The 20,434-nt window shown below is 46.1% G+C and overlaps 1 pseudogene; it reads right to left on the bottom strand.

Annotated features, from left to right (window-relative positions):
• Positions 1-1,746: 1,746 nt before the first annotated feature.
• LOC111521684 lies at positions 1,747-8,049 on the bottom strand (annotated as a pseudogene).
• Between the last annotated feature and the right edge of the window lie 12,385 nt (positions 8,050-20,434).

The raw sequence follows: 20,434 nt of genomic DNA, 5'->3' as shown, positions 1-20,434 counted from the left end.
GCATGGTGAAACCCCGTCTCTACTAAAAATACAAAAATTAGCTGGGCATGTTTTATTTACAAAAATGTTTACAAAAATACAAAAAATACAAAAATTACCTGTAATCTCAGCTACTCAGGAGGCCGAGGCAGGAGAATTGCCTGAACCCAGAAGGCAGAGGTTGCAGTGAGCCGAGATTGCACCACTGCACTCCAGCCTGGGCAACAGAGCAAGACTCTGTCTCAAAAAAAAAGAAAAAAAGTTTAAAAACAGATGTAATAATGGGTGCAAAGATGTATATTCATAGCAAAATAAAAAACGCACTAAGTGTACAATAATGGGGGTTTTCTAAATAAATTATTATACGTTTATATTATAAAACAGATATATTATCAAAGCAGCCTTTAAAATCTGTTACTGAAATATATGTTACATACAGGGATAGATATTTATAATATATTGTGCAATCTTAAAAAGCAAGTTTATAAAAAATTATGTTCAATGTGTCTCCACTTTTTTTTTTTTTTTTTTTTTTTTTGGAGATAGGACCTCACTCTGTCACCCAGGCTCGAGTGCAGTGGCACGATCATAGCTCACTGTTGCCTCAAACTCCTGGGCTCCAGTGGTCCTCCAACCTCGGCCTCCTAAGTAGCTGGAACTGCCACCATGCTCAGCTAATTTTTAGACTATTTTCATAGAGGCCAGGTCTCCCTGTAGGCTGGTCTCAAACTCCTGGGATCGAGCGATCCCTCTGCCTCGGCCTCTCAAAGCTCTGGGATTACAGGCACGAGCCATCAGACCTGGTTGTTTTTCCATTTTGTTTAAAAATTAACATAGATCTATACAGAAGGATGTAGCCAAAATGTTATCAGAGATTACTTTGGGGTAGCGGGATGAAGGGTAATCCTTTCCTTTGTCTATTGGCTTTTTATAATTTTTCCACAATGAGAATGAATTACTTGTTCACTGAAAAAAAAGATTGTTTTTTGTTTTATGTATCCTATCATTTTAATGAAAGATTGAAATAGACTATTACAACAATATTTGAGATTCCAAAGAGAACTTTCGTTTTTAAAAGGCCTTTGTTGAAGCATTTGAGCTTTACCTCTCATGAACTGAGGAAATACGGAGGTTTCGAGCATTTCTGTCAGCACACAATCATTCACGGCCACCTTCTAGAAGCTTCGTTTCTACCTTTCCTTATAGAAGGTAATGCCCACTTCCCAGAAGGCCACCCCACCAGAACCACCACCGAGGGATTCAAAGCTCCAGAGTTCAAAAGTGATCAGAACCCACAATTAGTAATCCAAAGCTTGGCTTCCGTGTTTGAAGAAGAGCAGACACCAGAAAATATAATTCCAAACAGAATATGATTGTCTCTATGAAGTAATAACTACAACCACCTCGGACTGAAGTTTTCTGTCCACAGTTTCTTTTAGTACAATGCCTTCATTGCCAATGCTGCTTATGGCGTCATAGGTTTCAGAAATTAAACAATATATTTTTAACATTCCACAGTAATCATCACTTCCAAAAACTGCAATATGCATCTGCATGCTACAGTAACATATGATACTAAAGTATTTCATCATATATCTACTCTTGGTCTCAAATAACAGAATAAAAAACACTACACAGGACAAAATACCACAGAACTTTGTAATATCCCCTTCCCCAGTTGTTAGGAGGTAGCACTTTTTCTAAAAAGGAAGTGATGAAAAATCCAAAAGTTTTACATCCAGTGTTTGACATCGCATTTCTGCTTTATCAGCTTCTCGCTCCACCATATCCCGAAGCCACTCTGGTTTTCATATGTGAGTCTGAATATGCAGAATGGCTGCCTGAGTCTTCATGAAGCGGCAGATAAGCGTGGCTACTCCACGTCCTGGAGCATAACAGAGGATAGGATGGGAGGATGACGAGGATAGGATGGGAGGATGATGGAGGAAAGGATGGGAGGTGCCATGAGCCTGAGAAGGGCATTGCTGCTCTATGGCTGCCAAACGAATATTCTAACATTCGTCCAGTTTCCAGGACCTCAACTTTCTTGCAAAAGTACTGTCAAAACCAGAAGTTGCACCGCAGCCAGGATTCTGAAGGTCCTGTGAACTCAGACTTTGAGCCTGGAAAGGAGGTCCTGCTGAGTTGGTGAATCTCTGATAACGGTGGGAGGATGGAGGACACTCAGAATACAGTAGAGCAGAACACTGCCCACCACTAAGGAACAACTTATACACCACCAAGGCAAGAGCAAGGAGCACACGATGCTAATCAACCTGCCCACGCTGCGGGAATCTGGGGACCACTACTTACAGTGACCATTGAGAAAGAGGTAAAGCCGTGGTGTTTTCCAGACGCTCCCCATTTCTGCTCACTAAGTTCTGTAAAATCTAAATTATATTCCCAACCACAGGAACCTCTTAGTACATACTTGTCTTCAGAGGACTCAGAGCCTTCACAGCTCACCAGTTTTTCCAAATTTGCATGTAGTATCTAAATCGATCTCACATTCCCATAGCGAGGTTCCAGCCCTAGGCAGGGCCTGCAATTGGCAGAAGCAAAAGCAGGCCGAAGAGTGGCCTCAGCTCTTGGTGAAGACAGCACACAGCTACCAGGCGCCCACGGCCTGAGCTGGGCTGCACTGCAAGGCTGGGAGCTCCAACAGCGGCAAAGGGAAGGTCCTTCAAAAATATTTTAAAAAGAAGGCATTACCCCTGTATCCATGGCCCCTTGACATGTCATTAGCTTCTCCTCCTATGCACTTGTGCATCTGTGTGTGTGTCTGTGTGTGTGCCTGTGTCTCTGTATGTGTACGTGTCCATGTGTCTGTACCTATGTCTCTGTGTGTCTGTGTATCTGTGTGTGGTGTGTGCCTGTGTGTGTCTGTGTCTGTGTATGCCTGCGTCTATGTATATGTCTCTGTATGTCTCTGTGTGTGTCTGTGTGTACCTCTGTGTCTGTATATATCTGTATACCTGTGTGTGCCTTGTATGTTTGTGTGTCTCCATGTGTGTCTCTGTGTGTGTGCCTGTGTGTCTGTGCATATGTGTCTCTGTGTCTGTGTCCCTGTGTCTGTATGTACTTGTATATTTGTGTGTCTCTGTGTGTGTGTCCATGTGAAGGCTCATTAAGTGACTGCCATCTACTCACTCTCAGAAAATCAGGAGATGGTGTTTGGATTATATATTTATTAATGAACTCTTAGCAAAGTGAAGCCACCCTGCTCAGGCCGAAACTGGCACTTTAGGTCAATTCACTGTCTTAGTTAAGACCCTTTGGTTAATTACATAAACCAACCTCAGAAGAACCTAAGTTGGTTTCTCTGAAGTGTGAGGACAAAACTATTTTCATTATATTTCAAAAACGTGATCTGCCTTTTTTTTAATTCTCTGCCTTTTTAACTCTCATTCACTCATGAGGATGCAGTGGAGTTTTCCAGAGGCCATGTGGCATGGCAAAAGATTGTATGTAGAGGCAAAGATAAGAATCTGGCCATCCTAGGCTGGGCGTGGTGGCTCACGCCTGTAATTCCAGCACTTTGGGAGGCCGAGGCAGGCGGATCACGAGGTCTGGAGATCGAGACCATCCTGGCTAACACGGTGAAACCCCGTCTCTACCAAAAATACAAAAAACTAGCCGGGCGTGGTGGCAGGTGCCTGCAGTCCCACCTACTCGGGAGGCTGAGGCAGAAGAATGGCGTGAACCCGGGAGGCGGAGCTTGCGGTAAGCCAAGATCACGCCACTGTACTCCAGCCTGGGCAACAGAGTGAGACTCCATCTCAAAAAAAAAAAAAGAGAGAGAGAATCTGGCCATCCTTTGTGAGGTTTGACATGAAAGAGATTTGCAAATGGGTTTATTGTTATTTTTCAATGAATTAATAAATATTATTTAAATTTCTCAGTTTTAAATTCTAAATTCAGGACATGCCAATAAATATAATCCACAAAAACAAAGTTTGTTTGGGATCCTCCACAAGATTTAAAAGTGTAAAAGTTTTCCTGAGACCAAAACTTTTTAAAAACCACTGTCTTAAGTGAACTAACATCACAAAAGAAATCCTAAATAAGGATGCCGAGTTTCAGCACAGACCCAGCCAAAGCCAGGGAACCCCTTATGAGCCTGGGATCTGGAACCCAGAACTGAGAAGTGGTCGGGACCTCAGGCAGCCTTGTCTTGGGTTCCTCCTTTTCTGGGGTGCTGGGCATCTGGTCTCTATTCCTCTCTGTAAGTCTGTCTCTCCCTCCACCCTCTTCAGCTCTTTAGTCATTGTTCTGTGCTGCACATCACAGAAACAGCTGCCCAGGGGCTCTATACTTCACTCATCTCAGAAACTATTCCACCGGCCCCGTTGGTAGAAGAAAGCACTTCTCAGAGGAGAAGTTCTCGGTAAACTGAAGACATCCTGAGGGTGCCATATTTCAATCATTCCATTCACTGGGTGCTTTGCTCCAGTATCTTCTATACCCCTTCAGGCTCTGCCAGCCTCAGGACACCCTACACGACACTGCCAGGCAAGCCATCTGACAGCTTAGCTCACATCAAGCTGGTCCCTTCATCCAGCACTTTTTCAAACCCAAATCACAAAGAGGAAGACGCTGTAAGGGAAAGTGATGTTGATTTGGGAATGGACATTGAGAGGGGAATTTACGTGGGTGTACTCAGGGAGGTAAAGGAAGACAAGGATTTTTAAGGGGGAAACGAGGAGAGTTACGTAAATCGTTTTGAGAAAATTATCCTTGGCCACAAGGGTCAAGAACAAGAGTGGTGTCAGTCCAAGGTTGGACAGGCAGTTGCTGGGCAAATGTCCCTGCAGAAGTATTTTGAGTGTGTGTAAGGTTGTAGTGGCCTTTGTGCAAGGTTATGGTTTTTACAGAACCTTTTGTGATAGCTCTCATTGTCAGGCATTTGTGCCTGAGAACCCTTCCTTCATGGTCTGGCCCTGCTCCAGTGTTAAGGTTTCAACACAAGTGACTCCATTTTGATTGACAACTTTCACAATCTGAATGGCCCCCTCTGGATGTGAAAAATCTAATATTCAAGGCTCCCCATGGCCAGACCCCAAGAGACCACCCTAACATCAAGTCCCTTACCCCTCTTCCCGGAACCCACACTCCAGCCACAGAGAATGCGGGTCTCTGATGCTCTGGACACACCTGCCTCTCTTCCTTCCCCACAGCCGCCTTGCTAGCATTGCCCGGCAATACAAATGTCCTCCCTCCATTTCTGGGTGACGAGTCCTTCCCGTCTTCCAAACCACTGCTTCAGTGCCACTCCCTGCAGGAAGTATTCCCCTTTGTCCTACCCGCCACCTCACCTCTTCCCATCCCCTCTTGGGACACAGCTCAGCTCACCCTGTACCTTATTGTCCTGGTTCAGGCACAGAACCCCTAAAACTCTTTGAATTTTTGTATTCGGAGATGACTTATAGAGGGAGGCATACCCTAGAGAGCTTCAGGATGGGGCCTGGTGGCCAGAAAAACCAACCATGTGATTAGAGGGTTAGAATTTCAACCCGATCCCCAACTGCCTCCAAGGAGATGGGAGGGACTAGAGACCAAGTACAATCCCCATTGGCCAACGATTTCATCAATCATGCCTGTGTAAAGAACCTCCATGAAGCCTCTCATCTATGGGGTTTGGAGAGCTTCCAGGGCGGTGAGCACCTCTCATCAGGGTGCTGGGAGGGTGGAAAGCTTCCAGGGTGGTGAGCACCTCTCATCAGGGTGCTGGGAGGGTGGTGCACCCAGAGAGGGCACGGAAGTGCCATGTTACCCCACCCCCATACATGACCCTATGCATTTCTTCTTTTTGGCTGTTCCTGAGTTAAATCCTTTACAATAAACCAGCAAACAAAAGTGACATGTTTTCCTGAGTTCTGTGAGCTATTCTAGCAAATTAACAAACCTGAGAAGGGGGTTGTGGGAACTCCCAAATGTATAGCCGGTCAGTCAGAAATACTGGTGGCCCCTGGAACTTACATGGCGTCATAGTGGGGAAGTGTTCTGGGACTGAGCCCCTAACCTGTGGGGCTGGCGCTCACTCCACAGGTAATGTCAGACTGGAATTGAATTGTTGGATATGCAGCTGATATTCGAGCATTGAAGAGCTGGTGTGGGAAAAAAACAAGCGGCCAGGGGCGGTGGCTCACATCTGTTATCCCAGCACTTGGGAGGCCGAGGCGGGTGGATCACGAGGTCAGGAGTTTGAGACCAGCCTGATCAACATGGTGAAACCCCATCTCCACTAAAAACACAAAAATTAGCCGGGCATGGTGGTCCGCACCTGTAATCCCAGCTACTCAGGAGGCTGAGACAGGAGAATTGCTCAAACCCGGGAGGTGGAGGTTGCAGTGAGCTGAGATTGCACCACTGCACTCCAGCCTGGGTGACAGAGCGACACCCCGTCTAAAAAAAAAAAAAAAACACACACATTTGATGTCACATGTCACAAGCAGTGTCCCCTTCGTGTACCCCAGGAACTACCTCACGGCCTCCCTTAAAGTGAGCTCCCAATAAGTGCGGAGTGGCATGATGTGGGGTAGAGGAGGAGCAGCACACTGGAGAGGCAGTGGGAGGGCCTGACAGGGCTGGGACTGCACTGCCACTCAAGCTCATGGTCTCCGTGCCTCCATGCCTTCATCTACAATGAAGAATGGAAGCTCATAATCCCCAAGGTCCCTCATATCTAAAATGGGTTAGTTCCAGTCTATGATTTTATGAAGGCTGGGAACCCAGGTCATTGTTAATAACGCTCCTTTCCAGTACTATATTTGATGAGTTAAGTGTCTATGCACACTGATTTAGAGGAGGGGAAAAAAAGCACTTAATTGATTTTGGGGGAAAAAAATCAATGTTTGAAAAAAATTAGTAACAGTTTTTAAAACCACACAAACTTTTTAAAGAACTGAATTCAGCCAGAATTTTCTTCTCTTAAGTAGGCACAGAGTCAGTCATTCGATGTCTATTGGGCTTTCTTTTTCCCAGGGAAAGTTCCTCTTCTTTGCTACCCATATATTTTCAACCTCCTAATTTGGGTATTAATTTGTCAGTCCTCCCCACCGTGGTTCCCAAGGCTTCCCAGCTCAGAATCATTTGTGACTTTAACAAAGGCACTGTTGGGCTCTCTGTCCTGGATCATTAATAAACCAGCGTAGGGAGGCAGGGGTCCCACACCGCGCCGGCATGATGGATGACTATGGAACTTCACCCTTCATTTCAATTTCTCTAACTTTCTAAGCCACCCTATCGCACCCCTCCTCTTGGAGCCCATAGAAACCATCATTTTTCAGGCAGCTTCGAGGAGAAGTTCATCGTCCTGGCTGCATCTGTTTCCTCCCACATCTGTTTTCTCCAGATCTTCATCATTCATCTCCATTTTCCCACGGCGTCTCTCTGTCCTTCCCTGTAACTTCTAATGGTGTCAGTGGAGCCGCTAACTGGCCCAGTTTAGAGAAATCTGCGTGCCACTTTGCACTGGGGCTCCATTTCATTCTTCTTTCTTCATCTGTGCATTGGTGTGTGCACAGGAAGCTTCCTTTTTTCTCAGTACCCACCACCAGCTGGGCTCGCTCACAGCCCCACCCCCACTTCCCATGGGGGAGCAGCTCCCTTAATGACATCACAGTTGGATTCCATAACTTTGTGGTCATTTCAGTTAATTAAAGCAATCTCATCCTGGTTTTTAAGGCTCAGTCCTGTTCATTTTACAGCTTCAATCTCATTTTCAATTCAAAGCACTCCCTGTCCACCCCTCCTCCAGCATAGGCCAGGTTCATGGGGCCTGGGGCAGGGCTGATTTGTTAACCTTCCCTCCCCTTCCCAATGCTCATCCCTCTGGGGATGGGTGGGAGAGAGAACAGCTGCCCTTGCCTGACTGCCCAGGAGGCTGCAGCCCTCTCCTGGCCTCATGCTGCTCCAGTTGAGAGACACAGGTACCCTCAGGAAAGACACCATATCTCCCAACTGAAGCCTAACTATGGGCCTCTCTCCACATTCCTCTGATGACAACACCTCTGGTTTGGGCTGCAGACTCAGGTCTGGGCCAGCCACGCCCATCCATCCACTCTCCATGGAGCCTGCAGGCAAGCAGGTTCCAGCTCCCAGGTCTGCCAGGGACTCGGAGGGGGTGGTCTTGGCCCTGCTCTCAGCTGCCTCCCATCAAGCTCCAGCGCGAGAGTTCAGCAGCGTCAGGCCGTCTAGTGGGTCACATTTCCCAGAAGCAGACTCTGAGATGAGGAGTTGTGAGCAAGTGAATTATCAAGGCGTGCTCCTGGGGAAAATCTGTTAGGGAGTAAGGGAAGCCAGACGGGAAAGGAGAAGGAGCCAAGAAAGGTTCCTACTTTATCCCAGACAAATGTTAAGGCAGGAGTCAGCAAATTAGGGCTTGGGAAGCTAAGATCAGCCCACCAACAGTTTTTGTGTGGTCCATTAGCTAAGTTTTTTTTGTTTGTTTGTTTGTTTTTGAGACGGAGTCTCACTCTGTTGCCCAGGCTGGAGTGCAGTGGTGCGATCTTGGCTCACTGCAACCTCCACCTCCCAGGTTCAAGCGATTCTCCTGCCTCAGCCTCCTGAGTAGCTGGAATTACAGGCACCCACCACCATGCCCATTTTTTTTTTTTTTAGTAGTTTTTAGTAGTTTGTATTTTTAGTAGGGACGGGGTTTCACCATGTTGGCCAGGCTGGTTTCAATCACCTCAGGTGATCCACGCCCCTTGGCCTCCCAAAGTGCTGGGCTTACAAGCATGATCCACCATGCCCAGCCCTAAGAATGATTTTTAGATTTGCAAACATAAAATGTAAAAATCTTTAGCCTCCTTTGATTTTGTCTCTTGACCTGCAAAACCTAAAATACAGAAACCCTTGAACAAAGTCTGTAAAATGTATTTTGAGGATAATGGGGGAAAATTATCCATGAACTGGTGTTGGTGACACTGGAGATGTCAGGGATGTAGACTTAATTAAAGTAGTCCCTGCTTATCAGAAGTTTCACTTTCCTCCATTTCAGTTACCCACAGTCAACCGTGGTCTACAATGGAAATGGGGGATTTTAGGAGTCAATAATTCCCAAGTCTTAAATTGCACACTGTTCTGAGTAGCATGACGAAATCTCATGCTGTTCCGCTCCATCCACCTGGGATGTGAATCATCCCTTTGTCCAACTATCCACGCTGTGGACACTCCCCTCCCCTCCCCACCACTGCCCCCATTACTGCATAGGAAGAAACAGTGTTATATAGGGCTTGGTACTTGATAGTGGTTTCAGGCATCCACTGGGCATCTGGAACCACACCCCCAGAGGATAAGGGGGTGCTACTGTATTTAGAGTTGAAATGTCACGGCCGGGCGCGGTGGCTCAAGCCTGTAATCCCAGCACTTTGGGAGGCCGAGACGGGCGGATCACAAGGTCAGGAGCTCGAGACCATCCTGGCTAACACGGGGAAACCCCGTCTCTACTAAAAAATACAAAAAACTAGCCGGGCGAGGTGGCAGGTGCCTGTAGTCCCAGCTACTCGGGAGGCTGAGGCAGGACAATGGCGTGAACCCGGGAGGCGGAGCTTGTAATGAGCTGAGATCCGGCCACTGCACCCCAGCCTGGGCGACAGAGCGAGACTCCGTCTCAAAAAAAAAAAGAAATGTCACGATGATTATCATTTACTCTAAATACTTCAATAAAGAAGATGAGGCAAATACGGTAAGAAATGATTAAGTCTAGGTGATAGATTTAATTACACCAGTCTCATTACTATATGTTTGAGATTTTTTAATTAAAAATATAAAATTAATACTCATCCTCCACTTTTCACCTTCCATATCTAATCCATCACCTAAGTCCTGTCTATCTTACTCTCTAAATTTTTCTCAAATGCATCCCTTTTTCATTCCTGCTGCCATTTAGCCCAGCACCTCATCAAAGACCACATAGCGGAGGCTGCAGGCGAAGACTGCTTCAGCCCAAGATTTCAAGGCTGCAGTCAGCTATGATCACGCCATGGCACTCTAGCCTGGAAGACAGAGTGAGACACCACCTCTTTTAAAATGTATACAATTAATAAAAATAAAATTTTGAAAAACAATTTTAAAGGCTGAGCAAGGTGGTTCATGTCTTGTAATCCCAGCACTTTGGTGGGGCAGGGCAGGAGGATTGCTCAAGACCAGGAGTTCAAGATCAACCTGGGAAACAGCCAGATCTTGTATCTACAAAAAAAAAATTTTTTTTAATTAGCCAGGCATGATGGTGTACCTCTGCTGTCCTAGCTACTCAGGAAGCTAAGGCAGAAGGATCGCTTGAGCCCAGGATTTCAAGGTTGCAATGAGCCCTGATCACGCCACTACACTCCAGCCTGGGAGACAGAACAAGATCCTGTCTCTAAAAAAGAAGAAGAAAAAAGGTCACACAGCAGTGCAGAGTCACTTTGTATGAGGATAAAACACCCAACATGACTCCTTCTTCCAGCAAACAGTCCCTAAGTGCCTACTATGTGCCAAGCACTGTGCTAGGCCCTGGGAGGCTGGTGGTGACACAGCAGAACTGTGCCCTCCCGGAGTTCCCAAACCTCAGAATCCCCCTTCACTAGCACCACTCACCACACCCATGAGATTCACAATTATGTTCCCAGGTCATTGAGAAAGGATTACGTTACACCTGGTATATGCTGTATAGGAAGACAAGGGTTTAGGTCACCGTGCCAGAAAGATTTCCATGAAAATATTCTTCATTTCTTTTTTAACACTGGCACTGAAAGTGGTGCCCTCTCACCCGCTTTCTGGCCACTCCCAGAAGTCGTTCTGCCAAATCTGGGTCCTCAGGACTCCCTCCCCCACTGCGCCCTCCCGGCCTCCACATGCCCCATGGGTCTACACAGTGGTGTACTGGTAAAGCTTTACAAACTGGTTCTCTGGAAGAAAGAGAAAAGCCCCAAGTTGTATGTTTGCCCATTTCTGTGGTGTAAATACTCCCATTTACAGGATGCTACCAATGACATCCTGGAATACAAAACTAGGGAGAGATGCACAGTAGCACACACAGTATTTCTGTAACCACCCAGCCACAGTAAATGGAAATAACCTCCAGGGCATTCACTATTACACATAGTAGCAAAATAATGGGGAAGTGATGAGCTTTGAGTATTTGTCATCTTTTTAAAATATAATTTAGGCCAGGCACAGTGGCTCACACCTGAAATCCCACCTGTTTGGGAGATTGAGCTCAAGAGTTCTAAGACCAGCCTGAACAATATAATGAGACCCCATATCTATAAAAAAATCAAAAACTAGCCAGGCATGGTGGTGCAAGCCTGCAGTCCCAGCTACTCCAGAGGCTGAGGTGGGAGAATTGCTTGAGCCTAGGAGGTCAAGGCTGCAGTGAACCGTGATTGCACCACTGCACTTGGCCTGAGTGACAGAAAGAGACTATCTCAGAAAAACAGAAAAGAAAAGAAAAGAAAAAATTAAAATAGAGTTTATATCATTGAAGCTTATATAATTTCATTTTTAATAATGGCTGAGTTTAACAACCGGCTTGCACAAATTCCTGAGCGTTTAATAATCATCTCCCATGAGCCGGTATGAGCCTGCCCCAGCACACTCAGGGTGCCACTCAAAGGAAGCCCTTCTGCTTCCACTGGGGCAAAGGATTTTGATTTGTTCCTAAGGTTTTCCTCTATCCCTGAGGCTTCCTCTTTCACTGGGAGAAAGCTTGCTCCACTCACCGCCACATGACGTCAAATTTTAAAACTAAGGTGAGCGAGCTACACGTTTTACTGACATCATTCCCCTTTGTCATGCTCATGTGAGTCAATTCACACCATAGAAACAGGTGCCAAGGCAAAGCTCACTTCAGCTATGGCTTGGAAATAGTTAAGCAGAATGAAAATCATTCCCCTTCTCCCCAGAAGCCTCATATCCCTGCTGAGCCCTCGTGGAGGAGTGCTGGGGCTCCAGGAATGATGGAATCTAAAACACAGCCTTCTTTACTTAGCAATATTCATCCCTCATTAAGCAAACCTATATTTAGGATTGCTTATTTCTTCAGGGTAAACATTTTCTCTGCACCTGCTTGGCATGCAAAAAGAGAAATGAGTCATTCATTTCCAAGAAGGGGCCACTTGGCACCATTTACCATTGCAGACCACACACACACAAACACACACACACACGCACACACACCTTCCAGAGCTACAGTTCATCTGACCAAGAAAAGTTATAAAACCAACATGAAAAGACCCAAACCTCAAGTCTTTAACAAGTAATGAAAATCCTCGGTGCTCTCCAGGGTTTCTTCCATTTGCTGACCATTTCCATATTGTAAAACCCTCTCCCCGTTTCATTATCAACTCAATTTAACAAATGTTTAAGTCATTACCGTGTCAGGTCCTTGCAGCTGGAAACCCAGTAAACAGAATCTGTTTAGAAAGACTGAGGCTTATGTCATTCAATTTAGAAAGAATTTCATTCACGTTTTTATTATTTTTTAACTTTTTTTTGAGATGGAGTCTTGCTCTATCGCCCAGGCTGGAGTGCAGTGGCACAATCTCAGCTCGCTGCAACCTCCACCTCCCAAATTCAAGTGATTCCCCTGCCTCAGCCTCCCAAGTGGCTGGGATTACAGCCACCTGCCACTAAGCCCAGTTAATTTTTGTATTTTTAGCAGAGACAGGGCTTTACCGTGTTGGCCAGGCTGGTTTCAAACTCCTGACCTCAAGTAATCCACCTGCCTCGGCTCTCCAAAGTGCTAGGATTACAGGCATGAGCCACCGCGCCTGGCCAACATTTTTTTTAACTTTGGTTCCTGAATATGGTGAGCTCCTCAGCTGTTCTTCCAAGGACTCAGGACCTGAGGATCCCTCTTTTCAAAGGCAATAGGGGAGACAGACATAGAGATGAAGTGCTGGTAGCTTAAAAGCATCTGCATTCAAAATCTGTGCAAGTAGAGAAATAGGACAGAGAAGAGAATCCTTAACTCTCATGGTCAGGTTCTGGAAGGCCAGGGACGCCTTCCTCAAAAAAAAAGGCGAACCTGAGATGGGTTTTGAAGGATGCATGGAAGTTTTACCAGATGAACTAGGATTGAAAGGCCCTTCCAAGGGAAAAGAATAAGAAGCACTAGAGAGACTGTTCAGAAGGCCATTGAAAGAAGAATTTTAGGCCCGAGGCAGTGGCTCACGCCTGGAATCCTAACACTTTGGGAGGCCGAGGCGGACGGATTATTTGAGATCAGGAGTTTGAAACCAGCCTGGCCAACATGGTGAAACCTCAACTCTACTAAAAATATAAAAATTAACTGGGCGTGGTGGCACACACCTGTAGTCCCAGCTACTCAGGAGGCTGAGGCAGAAGGCTCACTTGAACCCGGGAGGTAGAGGTTGCAGTGAGCCGGGATCGCAACACTGCAGTAAAGCCTGGCAACAGAGCAAGACTCAAAAAAAAAAAAAAAAAAAAAGACATTTATACAAGTGGAGTATCCAATGGTGCTCTAGATCAGGGCTTCTCAACCTCAGCATTACTGACATTCTGGACTGGATAGTTCTTTGCTGTGGGGGCTGTCCTGTGCATTGTAGGATGTCTAGTAGCATCCCTGACTTCTACCCATTATATACCAATAGCATCAGCCCCCAGGTTTTATTAAACCCAATGTCTCCAGATATTGCTGAAGTCTCCTGGGGCACAAAATCACTCCAGCTTGAGAATCGCCACTCCAGGCATTATTCTTGCTATGCCACTAGGATAGAAATTTAGGCAGAGGGGACGCTGTGGGAAAGCAAAATTGATATTCCCTTGTCCTGTGGCCATCACATCTGTGGCTTTCCAAGCGTCTCACAGCCCGGTGAGGTTCAGTGACTGCTGCTCTGAGTGACTGAATGGATCAGGGTAATTGGCAGCATCATAAATATCAAGGGCAAATACAAAGGCCACAGGATAGGTCAAGGAACCTGGACTCCAGGGCCACAGCTCCCTCTCTGCCCACACCATCCATCACGTGAGGAGCTGCAAACGGCCCCTATTTCAGAAAGACAGTGATCTGGGGGAGGTGCAGGGAAATTTGGGTGCTGAGGCAGACCGAGGTTAAAGGTGCAGTTCATTTATCCCCAGCAGCCTTTTGCTCTGTGAGTAATGGTAGAAATGGCCCTGGGCAGTGCACAGCCTTCAGAAAGAGCCAAAGGGAGAAATAGCTTGTTATTTCAGTGGCTTAGCTCCATCTCTGGGATGCAGGGGGTAACTAAGGGCCCATTCGCATTCCTTATCAGAGTGCAGCTCCTGCTCAGAGTCTGGGAAATGTTTGTGACTCTAGAAAAGAAGTTAGTGGCCCTGTGCTGGAAGTGGGGAGAGGGGACAGAGCCTTCAAGATGAGCCAGCCTGTGCCCCTGGGACAGAATCCTGAACCAAGCTTCAGAGCTGCCAGATTCCTGGTCCCCGTTTCCCATGTGATTAAATCTGAAATTACTTGGCATGGTTTCCAAGTTCCGGGCCTCTCTAGCTTTGTCTCCCATCTCCACCCTTCACACCTAACGGTCTCCCTGCCTACGAAGAGCTACTCCCAGTTCCCAGAGTAAGCCCCACGGCTGCACTTTGCTCACGCTCTTCCTTCTACTCAAATGCCCTTCCCACTTGCATCTCCACCTGTCTGGCAAACACTGCATAGCTTGAATACTAGTTCCGAGGCTGAGCCCCTCTTGGCCCCCACCCTTCAGGTACAACTGTCCCCTCCCACCACTTCCTGTGCAGTCTCTGCCAGCACTCTAGGCCTCTCCTTATCTGTCCCTCCATCTGTCCCCTGCTCCTGCTCCTGTATATCTCTGACCATGTCGTCCTCTTCCTCCTCCTCCTCCTCCTCCTGACTGCAGCACCCAGCACAGTCCCTAATGCAGAGCAGGAGCTCCCATGTTTGCTGAACAAATAAAATCGCTCCACATCCTCTCACCACACCTCCCTGAGTCCACAGGAAAACAGGAGGGGTAATGCAGGCCTGCCCTGTCCCACCTGTATGGCTGGGTGTGTGTGGGGGTGGGGGGACATGAGCACACACACTTGCACTCACTCCAGGACTCTCCTAACCTTTGACTTTTGCTGCATCCAGCTCTCCTACTCTCTCAGGATGACTTTCCTCTAGGCCAGTAGAGGTCGCTCTTTCTACCTGGAGTGTGACTGGCTCGCAGTGCACGTGCTCCTACCCCAGATAACTACGGTGTCATAGTGGAACCTTGGGCACCTTTGCAAAGAGGAGGTGCCAGTGATGTGTGTGAAGTGTGGCTCTGGACTGGCACCAAGGGACAGCCAGCTGTAACATACTCTTTCCTACCCTGCTACAGGGAGTAAACAGGCCACTTCCTGCAGCAGACGGGGGCTGGGACAGATGTCAGCTGTCTTGGGAAGAAAAACGCAGGTGTTTTTTCTGGGCATCTGGAGTATGTGAGGACTGAGTCAGCAACTGGCAAGTAACGAATGGTAAAGCTTCCCCTGTGAGTCCGTGGAAGACCAAGTGAGGATGATGCTAAAGACTTCCAGATCCAAGAAAAGATGTGGCTTGCCCTCGAGTGACTGGTGAGACATCAGGATGCCCCGGAAGGATTCGGTGAGAAGTAGGGTTAGGTGAGGGGCAATCTGCAGATGTAGCAGTTTATGCTATTTTTTTCTATTTTTTTAAATAATCAACCTTCTCTCTCTACCTTCATTACCAGAAGTTATTCATGAGAAATGTAGGGCTCCCCAGGAGGGCTGATACCTCTAAGAGGAGGTAATGAAAATAGAGCAAAATGCCCCACAGCAAGGACCGCAGGACCTAGTGTCAGGGCATCATTGACAAAGCTACAGCGGGAATTTCAAGGTGGTGCCAGGCCCACCTTTTGCATCCCTTTGGCTCACACCTCCATGAGATCAGGAACCCATGACAAGGACTCCCTCCTTGTCCAAACTTCAGTCAGCCTCCTCTGGCCCTCTTTTCAAGTGAGATTTGTCCAGGCCTCATGACCGAATCCAGTTTTGGCAGAGAATCTTGCTGAGCCAGGTTATTGAAACCCTCCCCAACTTAGCCACACAAGCTTCTCCTCCTCCACCCTTGAGACTTGATCAAGGGTCTTAGTGGCCTTCCCTCCACTCCTTCACCCTACCCATGGCCTATAAATCCCCATTTGTCCCTGCTGTATTTGGAGTTGAGTTCCATCTCCCTCCCATATTATCATAGCTTTGAAGAAAATATTCCTTGCCATTTTAACAAGTGTTGGAATAATTTCTTGTATATCCTGTCTGTCTTATGCATCACTAGCACAGTGCCTGACACAGAGTCAGGCATCCTGATTCCCACTGGTTTAATTAATTCACAAATGCTAGGTCAGTGTCTAACAATTTTATCTATAATTACTTATAGATAGAATTATTTCTGGCTGGATGCCCCAGAAGGATTCAGTGAGAAGTAGGGTTAGGTGAGAGACAATCTGCAGATGTAGGAGTTTATGCTGTTTTTTTCTAATATTTTAAATAATCAACCTTCTCTCTCTACTTTCATTATCAGAAGTTATTCATGAGAAATATAGGGATCCCCAGGAGGGCTGATATCCCTAAAAGAAGGTAATGAAAATATAGCAAAATGCCCCACAGTGAGGCAATGAGAAAGGAAGGAGGATGGAAGCTGAGAATAGACTGAAGGTGGTGGGTCAACTGATAATAAAACGTCATGTGGAAGGAAGTCCCATGGCATGGTCTCTTCCATTGGGGAGACTATTTCACACTTGGTGGCTTCATACATGGTCACATCTGTTCTGCTAAGAAGTACCTAATGCCCAAACCTTCCTGGTCAGAACCAAGAACAAAGCTCTGCTAACCAAAGAATGGAAAGAATATCCCAAACTGAAAAAGGGACCCATCTCTATGCTTATATTGTGGCTACTCAGAACAATGTCTTTTCTGAAATTTTGATCAGAGAACAGATCAGAGAACACCACCTCCTAGCACAAACACCATGAAATGTTGGGTAAATATAATAAGCAGCCTTTTCAATCTTGACAGAGCCCTGAACAAAGGAAACAGAACTCCCCAGGGGCCAAGAGAAACCATGAGCTGCTGCTGTGAAACCTGGCCAGGAGGATGGATTCAGGAAGGGGCATGAGCTTGCAACTCCCAGGGGGATTGGGGATTGACGCTTACAGGGAGTGGGTCTGATGAAAAACAAAAGTACAAACTAGAAAAGAAAAAATTCTCACCAACTCAGGTGGATGATAAAGAAGTCTTAACTTAGACTTAAAGTGGAAATTAGATAAATAAGATAGTTATCTGGGAATTCATGAACACAAATCCGACTTCACATAGATTTGGGGCTCAAATTTATCCCACCCAACTTGGTCAGGAACCCCTAGGCTAAAAAAGTCACATAAAATTTGGTTCTCAGCTAAATGATGCCCCAGGGGAATTGGCAAAAGCCAACCCTCTGAAGTTGGATATATTATTGGAAGATCTAATCTTATCAACATACCCATTCTCTCCAAATGAATTCATAGATTCAATAAAGTCTCAGTCAAAATCCTAGCAAGTGTTTTTGTGGAAACTGATGTTTATTCTAAAATGCATATGGAATGAAAAGAGTCAAAAATAATAAAAATAATTTAGAGAAAGAGCAAAGTTGGAGGGCTCACACTACCAGATTATCAAGACCTTCTTAAGAAAGTTGTGACATTTAAGACAGTGTTGTATTGGCACAAGGAGAGACAAACAGACTAATCAGACAAAGGAGAAACCACTACATACAGTCCCCTGATTTACAGTAACAGTAGTGCTGCAGTGCAAAAATAAACCTTGACCCCTACCTCACACCATGCCAGAAAAAGGCAATTCCAAATGAATTGTAGATCTACATGTGAATGGTAAAACAACATTTATAGGAAATAATATAGGAGAAAGTCTTCATAACCTTAAGGTAGGCAAGGATTTCATAAGGTCTTACATATGATTGTAATGATTTTAGAAAATGCAAAAATGTGTGATAAAAAGTTGGGCACGGATTATAGCTCACATTTATAATTACAGCACTTTGGGAGGCCAAGGTGGGAGGATCACTTGAGGCCAAGAGTTCAAGACAAGTATAAGCAACATAGCAAGACCCTGTCTCTACTAAAAATAAAAATAAAAATTAGCTGGGTATGGTAGTGCACACCTGTAATCCTAGCTACTCAGGGAGCTGAGGCAGGAGGATCACTTGAGCCCATGAGTCCAGGGTTGCAGTGAGTTATAATCACACCATTGCACTCCAGCTGGGTGACAGAATGAGGCCCTGCTTCAAACAAATAAAATAAATAAAATGTGTGATAAAATAAATATACCCAATTTCCCTACCACTCAGAAATTAACAAAAATACTTTTGAAAGTATGTTTTTGAAAAGTGGTTGCATCTTCCATCTCCCTCACCCAAACTAATAGTGGATTATCCACCATCTTACACTGTTCTCTTGCTTCATCAGTGAGTCTTTTCTCAAAAATAAATAAATAAATTAATTAATTAATTAAAATAAAGGCCTGTAGGCTTCTAGACAGCAAAAACTGAATCAGCACTAATACAGCCATAGGGACCCAGGCTGTGGGCATCTCCTGGACAGAGCTACAGTCTGATCTTCTCACTTGACAGATGGGAGCGCAGAAGCCCCCAGGGTTACTTGACTTCACTGGTAGAGGCAGGATGGTATCCAGAACCCTGATCACAGTGCTCTTTCCAACACATGTCCTGTTGTGGGGGATGTCTAGCAATGCTGCCCCTAAAGCAGTGTTCTTCATGCCTGCTGAGGTCACTGGCTGCACTCCTCCTGCCCTCTGGGGCATCTCAACACATCACCAGGTGGTGGTGATGCCACCCACTGACTGGGTGATGCTCCCACCTCCACTGAGTCTCAACCTTCCTGACACTAAGCCCAGTGGCATCAGGCCACACAGTTCCTTGGTGGTGTTTTCCAAAGTTTAAGGACAGCCAACTATTTATCTTACGTGAGCAGCTTCCCGCTGACGGTGAGAACTGAGTGAAAAACAGAGAGCTGCCGAGTTATTTCATTTTGTTTACAATTATTTGAAATCCAATGATACAAGACGCTGGTACCAACATAAATTAGTTTTCCTTGATTGGAAGCTGATGAATCTCTCCTTGTCTTGAAAAGGACTCTGACAGCTCTGGGATTCAGTGAAAGACAGCTATTGTTTTCTTACTTAGGAATTCATGGAACTTGTAGGTGCAGCCAGGGCCAGCCTGAGGTGCAGAGGTGGCCCATCTGAGAGTGGGTAGTGAGATACCATTTATGAAACTATGGATGATGGATCCCAGGAGGCTGCTGAATGGAATTATTCAGGAAGCATCACCATGTGTCCATTCTCTATCTGGTAAAGAGCTGGTTTTTCAGCTTGCATCCCTGTCAGGAGTTCACCCTTCCAGCCCATTGGAAAATATAATCTTTCCCAGTATCCGCCATGTTGAACCCTGAGCACACCCAGGAACAGAGGCGGCAGACTCAGGCAGAGATGCAGGACTGTAGGGGATGAAAAAGAGTGGAAGCCACACCCAGGTAAAGGAACGAGTCCCCTCCTCTGTGAAGTGTTCCCTGACCACCCTCAGCTACTGCAGTTCTCCCTCTCCTGGGATCCCACTGCCCGGTGGATAACCCCAACATAGCCAGTAGCTCCTTATATGGGAACAGTTGGCTTGAATGTGTCCCACATGACTGAGAGCGGCTTCATCTCTGAACCCAGGGACCCAGTACAGCAGGAAAAAAACATGGGTTTGGAGTAAAACAGCTGGAGGGTTAGTACCAGCTCCATCACTTGTGCTCTGCAACGCCTGGCAAGTTATATCGCCTTGTCATGCCTTGGCGCCCAGTGTAGAATGGGTTTCACACTGGCGCTGCCTTGTAGGTTGAAGTAAGTTAAAGGCCAGGTGTGGTGGCTCACACCTGTAATCTCAACACCTTGGGAAGCGGAGGCGGAGGGGGAGGCGGGAGGATTGCTTGAGCACAGTAGTTCAAGACCAGCCTGAGCAACACTGGGAGACCCCGTCTCTACAAAAACAACAACAACAACAACAAATTGCATTTTGAAAGCATCTAGCACAATGTCTGGTCCATAGCAAGCACTTAGTAAATGTTAGCAATTAATAATAGACATTATTAGGAGTTCATTTATGTTTGTTTTTGTTGCTGCTGCCGCTATCTAACAGAAGCAATTAACAGAGTGTATCTGAAGAAGCAAAACTCCACAGAAATCAATACAGAGCAGACTTAAAGAAATATTTGAGCAGCCCCAACACGATCCCAAGTGGGGACTTGGTGCAAATTACAAAAAGGTTCCCACAAGACACTTCCCTACCATCTGTCAAAATTGTTACAGTCACTCTCCTGATCTACAGTGTCTGCGATTTCCAAGCACCCCGCCCCCAAGGTGTGCAGTGTGAAGCACAGCCTGCTGTAAATGACAAGAGGAAGTTCACAGTTAGGAA

This window comes from Piliocolobus tephrosceles, chromosome 11 (genome assembly GCF_002776525.5).
Source record: "Piliocolobus tephrosceles isolate RC106 chromosome 11, ASM277652v3, whole genome shotgun sequence".
In the NCBI taxonomy this organism is placed as follows: domain Eukaryota; kingdom Metazoa; phylum Chordata; class Mammalia; order Primates; family Cercopithecidae; genus Piliocolobus; species Piliocolobus tephrosceles.
This window is presented reverse-complemented; position numbering and strand designations above follow the sequence as displayed.